The 20304-nt window shown below is 47.1% G+C and overlaps 1 pseudogene; it reads right to left on the bottom strand.

Moving 5' to 3' along the window:
- Window positions 1-10526: 10526 nt before the first annotated feature.
- The window catches only part of LOC149299391 (ryanodine receptor 3-like), a 32610-nt pseudogene continuing 22832 nt past the window's right edge, over window positions 10527-20304 (bottom strand).

Raw genomic sequence — 20304 nt, 5'->3', positions numbered from 1 at the left:
TGCCCTGCACCCAGTCTCCAACTCTGCCCTGCCCCCCCACCCCCACTCTGCCCTGCATCTCCTGAAACCCCACCCCCACCCCCGCGAACCGCTCTGTGCGAAAGGAGCCACACGCAACAAAAAGAAGGCGGAGAGTGCAGCGGAAGCGGGGAACGCTCGCGGAGGTAAGTAAAAGGAGCCGAGCGCTCCAAGAACTAATCGTTCACTCGATTAATCGATAACGGAAATCGTCGACAACGATTTCCGTTATCGATTATTATCGATTTTATCGATTCGTTGTTTCAGCCCTAGTTTGTATTGTTTGCGGAAACAATCACCGGCAGGGAAGAAGTCCCAGCTACGTTCCTGGTACATCTTCCGTACGTAGGCTTCCTAGAAAGGATATGAGTGGCGAGCTGGATGCGTCCGTGAAAGAATCGATCCCCTATCATCGAGTTAATCTATGAGCAAGTGGGATTTGATGAACAGATTTGGTTGAACCCGAACCTCTAGCGGTTGAGCAGAGTGTAGTTGCTGAGTGAAATGTCAAGGTTATGTGAAATGTTCAGAATGAGGATATATTCTTTATGGCAAAAGAGGAGGGAGCAGATCAGGGGTAGGCGCTGCTATGGTTCATGATGCCTCGGTGCAATAACACAAAGGGTAAGTAAGTAAGTAAGTGGAATATATGCATGTAGTAACGACAACATGCAAAGCTTTTGTAACATGGATTCACTGTAACATACAAACAGCATACACTTACACACCGACTCAAAGCAACTAACAAACATTATGCATCGTCACGTGTAGATATCTACATGCAGAGGGGTTACACAATCAATGACATAGTCATGAATGATTGATAGATGATACTCTTGTTCTTAGGTTTCATTGTTATTGTAGGAATGTAATGACTCGATGAATGTGCACGTACCTGTCCGGTATGTTCCGTTTCATCCTTATTAATGATAAACACACAAATGGAGAGAGGATGATGATGATGTTTATGTAAACTGTGGAGTGTGGTAAATTGTGAGATAAGATGTCGTGTGGATTGATGAGTACAGCTAGCGGTTCATGAGCTTTTGGGAAGGACTGTGTGTCTGCAGTCTAGGAGGTAGCGATGGATTATCATCTACGTGTAAGGAAAAGTTTCATGTTGTTTGTCATCAGATAGATAGACAGACAGACAGACAGATAGGTAGATAGGTTTCTTTTTTCGGGGTCTGTTTGGTGTAGTGAAAGTGTAGAAGGAAGGAGTAGGTTTGAGGAGTTTTTGAGGCGAGTGGGAAGGTTTGAATAATTTGACAGCTAAAGATGACGCCGATATTCCCTTTGAGCACTGAATAAGATTGCAGTGCATGGGCTGCACACATTATTGGCTGATGGACAGCGACAACTGTGACAATGGAAAGGTGGTCGTGAATTGAAAGAAACAGGTGGGTAGTGTCGTCTATGTGGATTTTGTCATCTTGATTGCTGTTTGTTTCTTGTTTAGTTGACAGATGATAATCTCTATCCTCTTAGGGGAGGATGGCGCGGGCAGTATGGTTTCATGGCTATGGAAGGAAAGAGGGAGCGAATGAGTGAGATGCGAGGTGAGTCCATGAGACATTTACAGATGATTGATTGCCTGTCCAATGATGTTCTTGTCCGTGTCTTTGTTTGTTTGGACAGGTCAGCGTAGATGAATGCCTCTAGTTGACTTAGTTGGTTAGAGGTGTGTGTGCAATGTTGAGATTGTAGTCATGCGCACCTGCCTTGTGTTTCTGTCTGTCTATCTATTTACAAGCTCAAGTAGTCAACTATGTAATGATGACACTGCCGATTGATTGATTGATTGAGTCTCAACATGTTATATAGGAGTTGTTTGTTTGTTCACCCAATAAATACCAGTTATACTAGGTATGTATGATGATGATGATGATGATGATGATATCCTATGGAAATGAGCATACAATTAAATAAAACCAAACTGCTTTTATTTCTCTATTATTTCACAACCACCGCCATGTGATGATGATGTGGAGGAAGAGGTTGTAAGTAAGTAAGTAAGTAAGTAAGTTGTTATGTGATATACGTATTGATTTGATTGATTGATTGACTTCAGTGACAACAGAAACACACTGAGTTGGTGTTTAGCACGTGATGTCGTCATAATTTGTAGTATTATTATTTCGGACACCACATGTCATTTATTTATTTAGTAGATGTCTTGTAGACATATAGAGTTAGTTAGGTGGAGACACGACAAAGGGACACATTTGGAGAATTGGCTCCATTGATTAGTTTTAGGAAGCGCAAAGGTGTAGTATACCGTAGAAGTCATTGGCCGAGTTGTGTTCCTGTAATGCGTGGGTTTTAAAGCCATGAGGCGTGGTATTACGGTAGTCATTTCCGATGCCACGGATGAAGCATTTAGCCTGGAAGGAAGATTCGAGAAACAAACAAACCTGTGGGTGTATGGGAGAGCGCGCAGTCCCTTTAACTGTGTCGGGTGTGGAGATCCAATGGACCATAGTGTTTGATTGGTGGGTCGGGTGCCTGTGATAGTCCAGGTGCGACGCGTCCACCACCTGTGTGCGATCGCTCGTTGCCTTGTCTGACCAATCGTGTGGCGGCAACACTGCTATATCTGTGTGGGGCTGACTTTGAACGAGCTTGCTTGGACGTGGAGCTTGCGTTGTGTAAGTGGACGCGTTTTAAGTGGACCGATAGCAAATAATTCTCCGCTCTAGAGGACGTGAAGCCGGCACATTATTCCCCGCTCTAGAGGACGTGAAGCCGGCGCATTATTCCCCGCTCTAGAGGACGTGAAGCCGGCGCATTATTCCCCGCTCTAGAGGACGTGAAGCCGGCGCATTATTCCCCGCTCTAGAGGACGTGAAGCCGGCGCATTATTCCCCGCTCTAGATGACGTGAAGCCGGCGCATTATTCCCCGCTCTAGAGGACGTGAAGCCGGCGCATTATTCCCCGCTCTAGAAGACGTGAAGCCAACGCATTATTCCCCGCTCTACTAAAAATAATCGTTAGTTGCAGCCCTACTATGTATGCTTAGTGAAATAATGACCCGTTTTATTGCATGTCATATAGCCGGCTGTATGGCGGGGGGAAATAATAACATGTATTTGTCTTTACGTGTGTCCTTTCTGTAGGTTCTGGCTTTCTTTCTGGATTCCAGAGCGCTGCAGAAGACCCTGCAGGAGCTGCCGCCGTACGTCCGCCTGGATGCGGATGCCGACCCGGTCCAGGTAATGCCTTCTTTCCTCGATTAGGAGAGCATAATATTCATCGTAGCACAAACGCCTGCGAGATTAGATTACCGCAAAGCTGATCTCTTTTGACAATAATCCATTTGTGAATCTCCACCGGTCTCCAGACACTGAATTGAAGAATATGCAGTGTTTGTTATTTGATTAGAATAAAAGCATTTTTATTAGCACGTGCCATGCGAAGCTCGAGGCAGTTTGATGAATTGTGTGGCCGCACCTGCATACTCCTGTCTCTGCATAAAAGTACCACACGTTGCTAACCCTTTCATCACCATGGGGCCAGGGCCGAACGGCGGGGGTATTAGAATCGATGTTTTCCGTTAGTAGCCTGCACGCTTTGTGTATTTTTACCAAAGAAAGACCATGGCATGAGTTATGGCGGGTCATAGAAAAACCGTTCCAGTAAAATCTAGGGGGTATGTGGATTCATTATTAATTAAAAATGAACCGCAGAAATCTCATGGTGCTGTCACAACCGCAAGGGATTCTGGGTAGGCGCACGCCAATAAGGTCAACAACGATCCCTTGAAAGTAGTTGCCGCCGTACAGGACATCTTGTAGACAAAACTCGGGAAGAGATGCAGCAGCCAGATCGCCGCTCGTGGACGGCCGTTTCGTCCTTAATGGGACTCGTCAGCGTGAGGTTGTGATACTGGCTTAATACTTGAGGCTTGCCCCCCAGGCCGCCCTGAATCTACCTTAAAACGGCGCCGCCATTGAAGTGGTCGATGATTCGGCCACGCCAGGGCCGTCTTTAACGCCCGGAGCATCCGCGGTGTGCCGGCGCACCGAGATGCCATTGCAGCCGACGCGGCTGTGACACGCTGGCCGCTTTAAAATCATTAAGCGGCGAGCGTGCCTGCACAGTGCCACCCAGTGTCTTGTTCCGTGTGACTCTGCCCCCTCGAGCGGCACGTCACATCGTCAATGTGATGGGCCGCTCGAGGGGGCGGAGTCACACGGAACAGCTCCTCGCGACAGGTAGAAGAGCACGTTGGGGGACAGCAGCAGTGAAGGATGGCAGCCAATAAAATGTAAGTATTAAAGAAAAATAGTTGGGGTAATAGGCGGAAGGGAAGCCATATTCACAGGGGGGGGGGGGCTGCATCGGGACAACACTATTAAATGCGAAATGGGGGTGGCTAGGGGGTATAAGCACACAACCGGGTGGTTGGGGTACCACATAAATCAATACACAAAGGTGGGGGGTGGGTGTCTGGATTCAATATACATGGGTCAGTCATTAACAATGCAAAGGGGGGCATCAATACACAAGGGAGGGGGGGCTGGCTGGGGACATGAAATAAATCAATACACAAGGGTGTTGGGGCATAATGAACAAAAGGGGCTGGCTGAGGGCACAAATCCACATGGGGCAAGGGTGTGGGGGAAATACATTAAAACAAAAGGGGGGGGGGGGCTGGCTGGGGTATCAATACACAAGGGGATAAACAAACAAATAGCAAACTAGGGCTGCAACTAACGATTATTTTCATAATCGATTAGTTGGCCGATTATTTTTTCGATTAATCGGAAAAACAAATGAATGTCAATTTTTCATTTATTTAAAATAATGTAATAAACAAATTATATTAAATACAAACAGCATAATAAAAAAAACTTTGATAAAATTCATTTCTTGCCTTTATTTCGCAACCAGCCCCCCCCCCAATTTATGCACGTTTGAGCCCAGGCTTGCCACGCTGCCTCCCACATGTGCCACTCCACGCTGCCTCCCACATGTGCCACTGCACGCTGCCTCCCACATGTGCCACTCCACGCTGCCTCCCACATGTGCCACTGCACGCTGCCTCCCACATATATGCCACTCCATGCTGCCTCCCACATGTGCCACTGCACGGTGCCTCCCACATATGCCACTCCACTCTGCCCACACATATGCCACTGTGCCTGATACACCTTATACCCCGAGACACCACTCCATCCTCCCGAGACATGCCACTCTACCCCCAGATATGCCACTGTGGCCCCAGATCTGCCTTATACACCCTGATACGCCACTCTGTCCTCCACAGACACGCCACACTGCCCTCCCCACATATGCCTTATATACCCTATATGCCTTATACCCCCAGATATGTCACTCCGTCCTCCCCAGATATGCCTTATACCCCCCAGATATCTTATAGTCCCCTCGTAGAGTCACAGACCATACTTTTATAAATAAGTAGTGGGTTAATCTTCACTGCCTCCAGGATTTAGCTTCCCCCTAGTTTGCCCCCCCCTTTATCTTTAATTGCACCTTAAGTTAATGTTAATAAATTAATACAATTAACCCCTCAGTCCTCATCATTAAATTAACCCTAAACACCCCATGAACCACAACAGCCCCTAAATTAACCCCAAACACCCCATTAACCACAACTGCCCCTAAATTAACCCTAAACACCCCATTAACCATAAGTGGCCCTAAATTAACTCCCACCTCCCCTAACTTTCAGTAGGCCAAAAATTAATGTTATACTTACAGTTAGATGAGTGTCACAGCCATGTGGTTCTGGGCTTCTGGGAGAAGGAAGGGGGCGGGGCCAGTTGTCACAGTGATTACAGGGAGGGACTGGTAAGTAGGAGCTGCCGGTGTGAGTCAGACTAAACGGATTATATAATGAGGGGGATTTTTCAGAGCGTTTGCTGTGAAAAAAACCCCTCATTTAATAATCGATAAAAATCGATTCAACTAATCGATAATGAAATTCGATTAGTTGTTGCAGCCCTACAGCAAACCAGTGTGGAAAGCATTTTGGATGTGGGTGTCAGTGTCTTGAGTGTAGGTGTGGCAGTGCCTGTTCTGGTGTCTGTGTGTTTGGCTGTCTGTGTGGCAGGGTCTGTCATGGTGTGTATGTGTTTGGGTGTCAGTGTTGCAGAGCCTGTCCTGGTGTGTGTGTGCGTGTGTCTGGGTGTCGGCGTGGCAGAGCTTGTTCCGACACAGGGACAAAATTGGCTAATGCTGGGCTGTCGGGGACAAAGTTGCTCGCTGTGGACTGTGTTATCTCGGTGCTGGTCGGGTTCTATGTGGGCAGTGTGGACACCGGGGCTGGCTTTGGGGGTGTGCATCCTGTGATGTATGCCTGTAATACAGGGGGGTTTTAGCTGTTATGTGAAGGTGGGTTTGTGTGTTATGTTGCTCTGCTATGTTTCCCTACATTCTTTATGTATGTATGCCTGCAAATTCAGGGTTTGTCTTTCTTATTCAGTTGATCTATACATGCACGTGCTGTTTCTTTTCAGGTGTTGTTTATGCGATCTCTACCTGAACTACAGGGAGTAAGTAAAACAGAGGTGTGGCTTAGTGAATGAGGGACAAAGGGACTCTGGGGATAATTTTAGGCAGGGGCCCAAGGAAATGCCTAGGGTCCAATTTGTCTATATTTAAATTTGATTTTGTTCCAAAGAATAGCTGTTTTGTTTAATGTTTTAAACATATGTTTCTCTTATTCCTAGTCCCGTCACATTACATCAATACGCGTTAGAAAATCAGGAAAAGATGGGCACGGATGGTTTGGTGATTTGGTGGCGCGACAACGGGCCACTTGACTAGACTTGCCCCCCCCCCCCCCAGGCTGCCAGCCCTCCCCTGCAGACAACCTCATGCTGACGAAAGAGCCGTCAACGAGCGGTGAAATGGCTATTGCGTCTCTTCCCGAGGGCTGTGCTGTACAGCGGGCAATGACTTTCAAGGGATCCGTGCATAAAGTGGATCTAGAGGCAAAAGGCGATCGTTGTCGAGGTTGTTTGTTTGCACGCGCCTACCCAAAATCTCTTGCGGTTGTGGCGTCACCCTGAGATTTCCGAGGGAACGGCAAGCCTTTTGGTTTTGTCTGGCGTCTGTAGATGAGATATTTGTAATGATGCTGTAACGTAGGCCAAAGAAAGGAAACGGACCTTTTTGCGATGGCGCAATAGGTATGGAGCGGAGTTAAAGCAGCAGTATCGGAAAGAAGAACACGCTCTGCGGAAACTCGATCCGTGCCGAATGGAATCTGTTGTATCGTGATATATATATCCATCGCGATAGTTTGCGGTCTGCGATATTTCCGCCTGCGTTTGGATTTGCCGGGGGGGTTCGACTGAATCGTTCCCGATGCGGTTATAGAGGAAACGCCACCTCCGCTTGCTATGGAGCGCAGCAAAGGGTATTGAGCTGATTTGTAGAAGTTATTCTTATTCTCAGCGACATTCTCGTTTATACGATGCAATGTATGTAATGCTAATTCCGAATATTTCAAGAACATTCCACGCTTCTTTGTAGAGTCTAATCTATGATTTGGGTTGGATTGGTAGTAGTTTAGGTGCGCGATTGCTTGTAGTTTTAGGCTTTCTGGCGCTCTGTGCGTGTCGAGTTGAACTGGATGCTTTTGTCTTTTCTTGTCTCTAGGAAGAGGTTCCTCAGTTGAAGGTAAAGACAACTATCGCTAGTCAAGTAGCTAAAGGGGCATCTGTGGGCTCCACGCAAGAAGAGTCACTTCCCCTGCTGAACCCGGGCAGAGATCCCGGGGGGGGGGGGGGGGGGTGACAACCATCCAGGATCCCGCTTTGTCCGCACTCGACGAGGATCTGGAATTTCTGCTGGGTCCGGAAGCGCCGCTCACAGCTGAGGCGAGCGGCCAACCCACTGTGGGAGCAGAACGTGAGGAGAATGACCTGCAGGCGACCCCCGAAGGACCCGGTAAGTGAAAAAGTCTGCGACGTACATTGAGTCTTTGCCCGGTGTGTTTTTTGAATGCCTCTATGCGCTAAGGGAGGGATGCCCCGCAGCTCTCGAGGTCCATGCATTGAATGTGTACTTGCGTGGTGAACCCGGTGATTGTCCTTTCCTAAGATGTTTGTGTGTTAGTTTGTTTGTACCGAAGGCAGCTTTTGACACACGCGTGCTTTGGTGTCTGCTTCGTTTAACAAGGCTCGATGTTTACAGGCGCCTGAACAGTTGTAGTTTTTATCCAATTTCCTCCGGAATTCTCAAGCACCGCATCGACGTATCGTGGTACGGGAAGACTTTCAAACACCAGCAAATAAACAAACAAACACTTGGTGGGCTTGTCATAGACGAGACGCAGTCAGCTCCACCCGTGTTTGTTTGCGAAACTACCCGTTGGCCGTAGAGCGTCTGCTCCTTTTAAAACGGAGACAGACGGCAGGTAAAGATGCTAGCGACGCGTCGATCGACTGGGCCTGCTTTGAGCGGAGGACTAAACCGATGATTGAAAGTAAGTCTAGAGTAAAATGTTGTCTGTGAGATATTGGTGGAAAACGGTTGTTTGTGGCTACTTGAAGCAAGCTCTCGATAATACTCTTCCGTCACCTTTTTTGCAGACGCCGACGTTATGGAAGATGAGAAGCAGACAGAGCTGACCGAAGAAGATCTCGGAAGACCGGTTGGACAGCGTGAGACGTGCTAATTGCACACGGCGATGTGTGGTCGCACCGCCGGGAAGGACGTTGAAGTGGAGCGCCGAAAGGGAGCCGTCCCCGCTGCGATATCGGGCACAGAGCGTCGTTAAGAGTATGTATTGTCAGAGGGAATGTCCTGCGCTAGGTAGGGAAGTAAACGTACGATTGCGTTTAGCGTCAGTTGCGAGAGTAAAGGCGTGCTTCTCGTGACCGTTTAGTATGTGCGCGGTAAGACACCGAGGTCAGACGGGTGACTGTTTATTGCATAAAGATGTTAGCAGCTTCTTACCACTTACAGCGCTTACCGATGAGCAGAAAGCAGTGCTTGAATTTGGCCTAAGATTTCATTTTCAGAGAATTCGAGATAGTTGTTTAAGATACATTCCAGCAATCATCAATCAGCAGTAAGACAATGAACAGCACAACTTTTAGTCATTCTAATAGACTACCGGTAAAATTAAAAAAGAATAAAACACATGTTGCATATGTCTTTTTCCTTCAACTGTTTGTATAGAAGTTATTTAGGGTGGGAAGTAAAGGTGATGATGGGAACCCGTTCCAGTTAACATTAAGGGGGTACGTAGAAGCATTATTAAACAAACAAACACTCGTTTACAGACACCAGACAAGCCGGAAGGCTTATTTTCCTCTCGGAAATCTCACGCCAGTATGACAACCACCCGTTAAGAAGCATGAAACAGCTGTCCAAGAGCGGCGATCTGGCTGTTGCACCTCTTTGGGAGTTTTGTCTAAAGGCTGTCCCGTACAGCGGGCAATGACTTTCAAGGGATCCGTGTATAAAGCGGATACGGAGGCAAAAGTTGATGATTGTTGACTTTGTTTGCATGCGTCTACCCAGAATCCTTTGTAGTTGTGGTGTCACTATGAGATTTGTGAGGGAACAACAACAAGCTTTTTGGGCTTGTCTGGTGTCTGTCTGTAGATGAGATCTGTTTAATAATGATGCCTCTACTACCCATATCATCAACTGCCTGAAAATGGCAGAAACAAACTACAACAACTCTATATATTATTATTTCTTCTATCAATTCACCTTGATTAGACTCTAGTATCTTACAAAGGTAAACAAACAACGTGTACAGTTTGGAAGTGTAAACCATGGCTGTGTACAGTTTGGTGTTTGTTTTTGCTAAAAACAAACACCTAAGGCTGTAGCCGTTGTAACGACAGATCCTATTCTTTCAGGGTAGCGAGCGCAACGTTTTTAGAGACAGACACCATGAACGTCGATAATTGTGGAGTCTGTGACTAGCGTAAGGTTCTTACAAGTGATGTCGTCCAAAGTCAATGGCAACTCTTTCTTTAAAAGATAGAAATACAAAGAAAAAGACGGGGGAACTCCTGTGCATGCTGCTCCAGACACGAGATCCACTCTTAAGTGGCGGCCGAGTCAGTTTTGCTCTGTCTGTGAGTCGAACGGATGCCTCAGTAGTGTGTGTGTGTGACAATAGGTATTGTGCATTTCAGATGGGTGTCCATTAGCCTTTGTGTTCTGGGGCAGCCAATGGTGGCTCTTGAATAGTGAGCTCTGTGTTTATGTGACTGATTGATGGATGGCATACTGGGTGTTGGTGTAAACGTGTGGCTGTAGGTCTCTTCTAGATTCCTTCAGATACGGTGTAATGGTTTATCAGCGACGACTCGATACATGGCACCATGGTTGATTGTGTAGTGATTTGCGTTTGATCAGAGATGTAATTGCACATTAGTTAGGACATCCTCGATTGAAGGAAAGGACTCTGATCCAGATGAGCAGCAGCAGCTTGCGATCTCGTAGGGTAGTGTTTGTCCAGTAGTCGTCTCCCAGGGGATCTGAGGAGTTTTGGCTTTGGGTGACTCCTCTGTCATCCAATGCGGTCTTTGTATTGTTTGCGGAAACAATCACCGGCAGGGAAGAAGTGCCAGCAGCGTTCCTGGTACATCTTCCGTACGTAGGATTCCTAGAAGGGATATGAGTGGCGAGATGGATGCGTCCGTGAAAGAATCGATAACCTATCATCGTGTTACTCTGTGAACAAGTAGCGGTTGAGCAGAGTGTAGTTGCTAAGTGAAATGTGAAGGTTATCTGAAATGGGCAGAATGAGGATCTATTATTTCTGGCAAAAGAGGAGGAGGGAGCAGATCAGGGGTAGGCGCTGCTATGGTTAATGATGCCTCGGTGCAATAACCCAAACGGTAAGTAAGTCGAATATATGCATGTACCAACAAGAAACATGCAAACCTTCTGTAACATGGATTCACACTGAGTCAAACAAACAAACATCATGCATCGTCACGTATAGATATGTACATGCAGAGTAACACAATCAATTGAATTGTAATGAATGATTGATAGATACTCTTCCTCCTAGTTTTCATTTTTATTTTAGAAATGTAATGACTCAATGAACGTGTACCTGGAATGAACCTGGAAAACGCAAGAATCGCGAGATGATGATGATGATGATGATGATGATGTTTACGTAAACTGTGGAGTCTGGTAAATTGTGAACTAAGATGTATGGAGTGGTGAGCACCGCTATTGGTTAATGAGCTTTTGGGAAGCTTTTCTGTCTGCAGTCTAGGAGGTAGCGATGGATTATCTACATCCTGCGAGGAAAACTTTCATGTTGTTTGTCCTCTGACAGACATTTGAGATGATAGGTTTCTTTTTTCGGGGTCTGTCTGATTTAGTGAAAGCGTAGAAGGAAAGAGTAGGTTTGATTTTTTTGAGCAAAGTGGGAAGGTTTGAATAATTTGACAGCTAAAGATGATGCAGATATTCCCTTTGAGCACTGAATAAGATTGCAGTGCATGGGCTGCACACATTATTGGCTGATGGACAGCGACAACTGTGACAATGGAAAGGTGGTCGTGAATTGAAAGAAGCAGGTGGGTAGTGTCGTCTATGTGGATTTTGTATCGTCATCTTGATTGCCGAGTGACATGTTTGTTTGTTGGTTAGTTTACAGATAATAATATCTATCCTCTTAGGGCAGGATGTTGCGGGCAGTATGGTTTCTTGGCTATGGAAGGAAAGAGGGAGCGAATGAGTGAGATGCGAGGTGAGTCCATGAGACATTTACAGATGGATAGTGTGACGGAAGCCTCCATCACTGGGACCACTGGAGAGGCCTGACTGGCGGCCTCCTCCCTATCGGCTATGGGCCGTGGGTTTGTAAAGGATTCTGTGGCTACCCCCAGCAGTTTCATGTCATCACCGGCTGAGGGGGATTATCTCCGGCAGACAGCCAGGATCTGCCATCAGGGAGCGAGCACCATTGTTTCGGTTTAATGTTGTATAAATCGGTCTCCCCCTCCCCCCAGCTATTGTACGGTTAATCCCGTTACTGCCCCTGTTGTCTGTGGGGGGCGGTTTGTGTCCCAATTTCTTGTATTATGTTAATGTGTGTTTTGCTGGATCTGTCCAGTCGTGTGTGTGAGATATAAATGAGTCTTTGTTTGGTTTTACCCTACACTGAGCGTCGGCGAGTGACTGGGGAACCGGGGTAAGTGCGGTGTCCCGGGCTAAGGGAGCACGAGACAGCGGAGGTAGTCGGTCGGACTAGCCAGCTCCGTGACATTGGCGGCAGCGGTGGGATTTCTTCTTAGTCTGAGGGACAATTACTTTTTACCGGGATCGACCGACAGGACGGCAGACTTCGGTCGCCTTGACGAGGACACGGATGTGGTGTCAGAATTCCAGGGGCTGCTGCGGGCCATCCTCTCCTGCTACACCACTACTCTGCCAACAGAACAATACCAGAATCTGAGGCGACTGGTTCGACGGTCACTACGGCAGAGGGCTGTTATGTGCCGGGGTCAGTGTCTTCCAAGCTCCGAACCAAAGATTCGAGACCAGCGGGAACTACGGATGTCATTCCCGGGAGAGCAACCCCAGGAGCAATGGGTATCCGAATGGGGACAAGCTGGTCCAACAGGAGGTAGAGCTGGAAGATCACTATAGGGCTCTGCAGTGGTATACAGAGCAAGCATATTGGGGAACTGCGAAAGATTGTTCTCCGGAGGGCCATGACTTTGGGGGCCCGGGATTATTATGGGATAGTCTTCCGGAGGATCCGGACTTTGGAAGTACAGCGGAGTGGCGGATTGAGGACATCTGGGATTTCAGGGAGTGGGACCTCCCAGATGCACTAGGAGTTAAAGGTGATTTAGACTTTTTAACTACACAGGAGTGGGAACTGGAGAAGGCGTATAAAAAGGTGTTTGACCGCGTTCAACAGAATGCCCCAGTGTCCAGGGATTTTGTGGATGTTATCGAGCGGTCATCTGAGGATGTCGATGCAGGCGGTGCGGATGGGACTGCGGTCTCCACCCCTGAGTCACAGGGATACCGGGCAGCTAATCCAGATCCGATACCAGAGATTGTGGATCTAATTGAGTTTACATCTGAGGATGTTGGTCCTGGAGGGCTTGCAATTGGCTTCTCTTCCCAGGGAACGGAAGAAAGTTTTCTGGGGGGTAGTGGATGGGACTGCGGTCTCCACTAGCACTCACCCAGCTGAAGGGCTAGCAACAGGGCAGAGCGCTGCTGGCTTGTGCCCTACACCTTGAATGGCTACAGGGATCCAGGGAGGTGCGGCAGCTCGCATGTCCGGGAGCGCAGGAGCCGGTCCTCCCTCCCCAGCGGCAGGCCGACCCACAAGATTCCCTAACCCCAGCTGAAGCGCTGGCAACCGGACAGAGCGTCGCTGGCCTCTGCCCAGCACCTACCAAAGCGGCAGGAATTCAGGGAGGAATACGGCGGCCGACCCGCCTCCCCATTAGAAGCAGGGAGGTGGAACAGCCGGTCCATCTCCCCAGCAGCAGAACCTAATTCCGGGATCGGGTCAACCGGACCTCCCTCCTCAACGGCAGCCGGAGCACCAGGGAGGGGATGCAGGAGGCGTCCCTCCCCAGCGGTACCCGGGAGATGGCGCAGCCGGCCCATCTCCCCAGCAGCAGGAGCACCAATTTGGGGAGGGCATCGATGGGCCAAATAAACTGACTTACTACGGAGTCCACCCGTTTGGGGTCTCATCCTGTGTCGGTCCAATTCGACGGGGGGAGAATTGATATATAAAAGTTATATGGGGGGGGGGGGTATGAGGCTTTTGTGGAGGCAGAGTGCCCCATGATATGGCTTTTAACCCCCTTTATGCCACCCTGCCTCTAGAAATGCCTTTTAACCCCCTATATGCCACTCTGCCTCCAGAAATGCATTTGAACCCCCTGTATGCCACTATGTCCCATGATATGCCCCTGGCATATAGGGGGGGGGGGGGTTTAAGGCGTTTGTGGAGGCAGAGTGGCATAAAGGGGGTTAAAAGGCATATCATGGGGCAGAGTGGCATATAGGAGGCTATAAGACAAATTGGGGGGTATAAGGCATTTTGGGGGCAGATGCGCATAAATGGGGGAGCAGGTTGGCAAATAAAAGCCAATCAAAGCAAAAATGTTGTCACAATCATAGCTGAAACAATAGTTTACATGAATGAATAAAGTACTAAAAGTTTCTTTCTGGAATATCGTGAAGAATAATGATGTGATTATTTTCGCCTCGGTGGTAGCGTTTCATGCTGAGCGCCGGTATATGACGTCCTATTCTGGCAGTCAGCAGTGAATCAGCGTGCACCGCGGCAAAGCAGGGAGATAGAGGCCTCGTGATCTCACTTCAGGACTTCTACAAGGTAAGTGAATTTCAAATGGTGGAGTGGGGAGATCTATGTTTGTAATTTATAGGGGGGGGGGCAGAGATTTTATGTGAATTCCAATTGATCTATAGCTGCAAAACGGTATTGTTGTGTTATTTTGTTAATATCGATCTGTTGTGATGCTATGTTTCCATACATTATTTATGTACTTAGAAATACTGGATTTGTATGGTGTGTTCAGTCGACCAATACCTGGAGTGCTTTAGTCATGCGTTGTTTATTTGATCGATACCTTCAGTGCAGAGTTTACATGCGATTTCCAGGCGATCTACACCTGGAATGCCGGGTTTGTGTGTTCTATAGATCTATACCTGCAATGCTATGTTTCCATACGTAAATTATGTATAGCGGCAAATACCGGGTTTTTATATCTTATTCGGTTGCATGTGCTGTTTTCATGCGTTCTTTGATCTATACCTGAACTACAGGGAGTAAGTATGGTTTAGTGAATGAGGGGAAAGTCAGAAGGAGGGAAGACGTCAGTGTGGCAAATCATTTGAATCATCTTGTTTTGGTGTGGTAGTGGAGGGAGTGTGGAAGGGGGTCCAAGTAAATGCTTGGTTAGGGTCCAATTTGTATCTAATAAGAAAAATAAATAAATAATATATATATATATATATATATATATATAGATAGATTTTGGCAGCAGCGTCTAATATTAAAGAATGCTAAATAAAAGAGATAAGTACATATTATGTATTTAAAAATGGATGTGCAATGCATATATATATATATATGTGTATGTGTGTGTGTATATATATATATATATATATATATATATATATATATATATATATTAGTGTATATGTAGTGTTTTATAATCCTCCCCCCCCCCCCCTTCCTGTGGACCATGCGCACTCCCTCAATATGAAAAGCTGTAGACGCCACTGGATATATGTGACTTTATGCTGATGAAAGAGATATGTATAGTTAGTGAAATAATGACCCGTTTTATAGCATGTCATATAACCGGTTGTATGGCAGGGGGAAATAATAACATGTATTTGTCTTTACGTGCGTCCTTTCTGTAGGTTCCGGCTGTATTTCGGGATTCCTGAGCGTCGCTGAAGACCCTGCAGGAGCTGCCGCTGTACGTCCGCCTGGATGCGGATGCTGACCCGGTCCAGGTAATGCCTTCCTTCCTCGATGAGGAGAGCATAATATTCATCCTAGCGCAAACGCCTGCGAGATTTAGATTATCGCAAAGCTGATCTGTTTTTATAATAATCAATCTTTGAATCTTCACCCGTCTCCAGACGCTTAATTGAAGAATATGCAGTGTTTGTTTGTTATTTGATTTGAATAAAAGCCTTTTTATTAGCATGTGCGCCGTGAAGCTCGAGGCAGTTTGATGAATTGTGTGCCCTCACCTGCATACAGGTACAAGACGTTACTGACCCTTTCAGCACCAGGGGGCTAGGGCCGAACGGCGGGGTTGTTAGAATCAATGTTTTCAGTTTCTAGCCCGCACGGATCGGCCAAACAATTATGAGGGTTGTTTATATTTGCCAAAGAAAGACCGTGGCACGAGTTATGGCGGGTAAAGGTCACGGAAAACCCTTCCTGTAAAATATAGGGGGTATGTAGAATCATTCTTAAAGAAAGACTCATCTGCAGACAGCAGACAAGGCCGAAGGTTTGTTGTTTCCTCAGAAATCTCATGGTGCTGTCAGAACCGCAAGGGATTTTTTGGTCGGCGCGTGCCAATAAGGTCAACAGCGATCAACTTTTGCCTCTATTTACATGTTGTTATACCCAGATCCCTTGAAAGTAGTTGCCGTCGCACAGGACATCTTTTAGGAGGAGATGCGGTAGCCGGGTCGCTGCTCGTAGACAGCCGTTTCTTCCTTCGTGGAACTCGTCAGCGTGAGGTTGCGATACTGGGTTAATGCTTGAGGATTTGGGGGTATCCATGAAATACCATTACATGAGGTGTGGTGGGAGATAAAGGTGATGGAAAACCCTTCCGCTTAAAATTAAGGGGTAGTAGAAGCATTGTTATTAAACACTCATCTACAGACACCAGGCAACCTTATGCGGACGAGTACCATGAAGGATGAAACAGCTGGCGACGAGCGGTGAAATGGCTATTGCGTCTCTTCCCGAGGGCTGTCCTGTACAGCGGGCAATGACTTTTAAGCGATCCGTGTGTAAAGGTGGTCATTGTTGACCTCTGTTTGCATGCGCCTACCCAGAATCTCTTGCGGTTGTGGCGTCACCATGAGATTTCCGAGGGAACGGCAAGACTTCTGGCTTGTCTGGCGTCTGTAGATGAGATATTTGTAATAATGCCGTAACGTAGGCCAAAGAAAGGAAACGGACCTTTTTGCGATGGCGCAATAGGTATGGAACGGAGTTAAAGCAGCAGTATCGGAAAGAAGAACACGCTGCGCGGAAACTCGATCCGCGCCGAATGGAATCTGTTGTATCGTGATATATACAAAACAAAGAAACAAAGTGCTGCGCAAAGTTTACAAACGACACCACAATATGTGCGGAAATTAAATAATACTTAAATTCATTAAAATGGATTCTTCAATAGGTTTTTCTGTTGAGAAGCCCATAGAGCCCCTTTTGGGGAATGGAGTTTCTTCTTTGTATCGGTGTACCAGAAAAGACTGTAGGAGAAGGAGTTGTATCGTGATATATATATCCATCGCGATAGTTTGTGGTCTGCGATATTACCGCCTGCGTTTGGATTTGCCGGGGGGGTTCGACTGAATCGTTCCCGATGCGGTTATAGAGAAAACGCCACCTCCGCTTGCTATGGAGCACAGCAAAGGGTATGGAGCTGATTTGTAGAAGTTATTCTTATTCTCAGCGACATTCTCGTTTATACGATGCAATGTATGTAATGCTAATTCTGAATATTTCAAGAACAATCCACGCTTCTTTGTAGAGTCTAATCTATGATTTCGGTTGGATTGGTAGTAGTTTAGGTGCGCGATTGCTTGTAGTTTTAGGCTTTCTGGCGCTCTGTGCGTGTCGAGTTGAACTGGATGCTTTTGTCTTTTCTTGTCTCTAGGAAGAGGTTCCTCAGTTGAAGGTAAAGACAACTATCGCTAGTCAAGTAGCTAAAGGGGCATCTGTGGGCTCCACGCAAGAAGAGTCACTTCCCGTGCTGAACCTGGGCAGAGATCCCGGGGGGGGGGGGGGGGGGCGACAACCATCCAGGATCCCGCTTTGTCCGCACTCGACGAGGATCTGGAATTTCTGCTGGGTCCGGAAGCGCCGCTCACAGCTGAGGCGAGCGGCCAACCCACTGTGGGAGCAGAACGTGAGGAGAATGACCTGCAGGCGACCCCCGAAGGACCCGGTAAGTGAAAAAGTCTGCGACGTACATTGAGTCTTTGCCCGGTGTGTTTTTTGAATGCCTCTATGCGCTAAGGGAGGGATGCCCCGCAGCTCTCGAGGTCCATGCATTGAATGTGTACTTGCGTGGTGAACCCGGTGATTGTCCTTTCCTAAGATGTTTGTGTGTTAGTTTGTTTGTACCGAAGGCAGCTTTTGACACACGCATGCTTTGGTGTCTGCTTCGTTTAACAAGGCTCGATGTTTACAGGCGCCTGAACAGTTGTAGTTTTTATCCAATTCCCTCCGGAATTCTCAAGCACCGCATCGACGTATCGTGGTACGGGAAGACTTTGAAACACCAGCAAATAAACAAACAAACACTTGGTGGGCTTGTCATAGACGAGACGCAGTCAGCTCCACCTGTGTTTGTTTGCGAAACTACAGGTTGACCGTAGAGCGTCGGCTCCTTTTAAAACGGAGACAGACGGCAGGTAAAGATGCTAGCGACGCGTCGATCGACTGGGCCTGCTTTGAGCGGAGGACTAAACCGATGATTGAAAGTAAATCTAGAGTAAAATGTTGTCCGTGAGATATTGGTGGAAAACGGTTGTTTGTGGCTACTTGAAGCAAGCTCTCGATAATAGTCTTCCGTCACCTTTTTTGCAGACGCCGACGTTATGGAAGATGTCGGTTCAGCTGCCGATGAGAAGCAGACAGAGCCGACCGAAGAAGATCTCGGAAGACCGGTTGGACAGCGTGAGACGTGCTAATTGCACACGGCGATGTGTCGTCGCACCGCCGGGAAGGACGTTGAAGTGGAGCGCCGAAAGGGAGCCGTCCCCGCTGCGATATCGGGCACAGAGCGTCGTTAAGAGTATGTATTGTCAGAGGGAATGTCCTGCGCTAGGTAGGGAAGTAAACGTACGATTGCGTTTAGCGTCAGTTGCGAGAGTAAAGGCGTGCTTCTCGTGACCGTTTAGTATCTGCGCGGTAAGACACCGAGGTCAGACGGGTGACTGTTTGTTGCATAAAGATGTTAGCAGCTTCTTACCACTTACAGCGCTTACCGATGAGCAGAAAGCAGTGCTTGAATTTGGCCGAAGATTTCATTTTCAGAGAATTGTAGATAGTTGTTTAAGATACATTCCAGCAGTCATCAATCGGCTGTCATTAAAAGACAAACGAAATAGCAACCCAATGCGGTTTTTCATTTCGTACAGTAAGAAGACAATGAACGGCACAACTTTTAGTCATTCTAATAGACTACCGGTCAAATGACCAAAGAATCAAACAAACAAACACACGTTGCATACGTCTACAGACGGTTAAGGCACTTAATCGATTGAGTTTGGGTGTGTCAAAACGTTGTTAACAAACACTGTGTATTTGTTGTACTGGGGCAGCCGACGGTGGCTCTTGAATAGCGAGGTCTGTGTTTATGTGACTGATGGATGGGATGGTGGGTGTTGCAGCGGGGGAGAGCGGTTGTTTGTAAACGTGCGGGTCTGGGTCTTTTCTAGATTCATTCAGATACGGTGTGATGGTTTATCAGTATATGGCGCAACGGTTGATTGTGTACGGTAGTGTAGTGATTTGTGTTTGATCAGAGATGTAATTGCACATTAGTTAGGACATCCTCGATTGAAGGAAAGGACTCTGATCCAGATGAGCAGCAGCAGCAGCAGCTTGCGATCCGGTAGGGTAGCGTGTGTGTCCAGTAGTCGTCGTGTCCCAGGGGATCAGAGGAGTTTTGGCTTTGGGTGTCATCCGAGCCGGTGTTTGTTTGTATTGTTTGCGGAAACAATCACCGGCAGGGAAGAAGTCCCAGCTACGTTCCTGGTACATCTTCCCTACGTAGGCTTCCTAGAAGGGATATGAGTGGCGAGCTGGATGCGTCCGTGAAAGAATCGATCCCCTATCATCGAGTTAATCTATGAGCAAGTGGGATTTGATGAACAGATTTGGTTGAACACGAACCTCTAGGGGTTGAGCAGAGTGTAGTTGCTGAGTGAAATGTCAAGGTTATGTGAAATGTTCAGAATGAGGATATATTCTTTATGGCAAAAGAGGAGGGAGCAGATCAGGGGTAGGTGCTGCTATGGTTCATGATGCCTCGGTGCAATAACACAAAGGGTAAGTAAGTAAGTGGAATATATGCATGTACTAACGACAACATGCAAAGCTTTTGTAACATGGATTCACTGTAACAAACAAACAGCATACACTTACACACCGACTCAAACAAACAAACATTATGCATCGTCACGTGTAGATATGTACATGCAGAGGGGTAACACAATCACTGACATTGTTATGAATGATTGATAGATGATACTCTTGTTCTTAGGTTTCATTGTTATTGTAGGAATGTAATGACTCGATGAATGTGTACGTACCTGTCCGGTATGTTCTGTTTCATCCTGATTAATGATAAACACACAAATGGAGAGATGATGATGATGATGATGTTTATGATGTTTATGTAAACTGTGGAGTGTGGTAAATTGTGAGATAAGATGTCGTGTGGATTGATGAGTACAGCTAGCGGTTCATGAGCTTTTGGGAAGGACCGTGTGTCTGCAGTCTAGGAGGTAGCGATGGATTATCATCTACGCGTAAGGAAATGTTTCATGTT

Source organism: Sceloporus occidentalis, unplaced genomic scaffold, assembly GCF_023333645.1.
Source record: "Sceloporus occidentalis isolate IW3139 unplaced genomic scaffold, rSceOcc1.0.p SCAF_29, whole genome shotgun sequence".
Taxonomy (NCBI): domain Eukaryota; kingdom Metazoa; phylum Chordata; class Lepidosauria; order Squamata; family Phrynosomatidae; genus Sceloporus; species Sceloporus occidentalis.
Note: the sequence above shows the minus strand (reverse complement) of the source record. Positions and strands in the feature narration are given on the sequence as shown.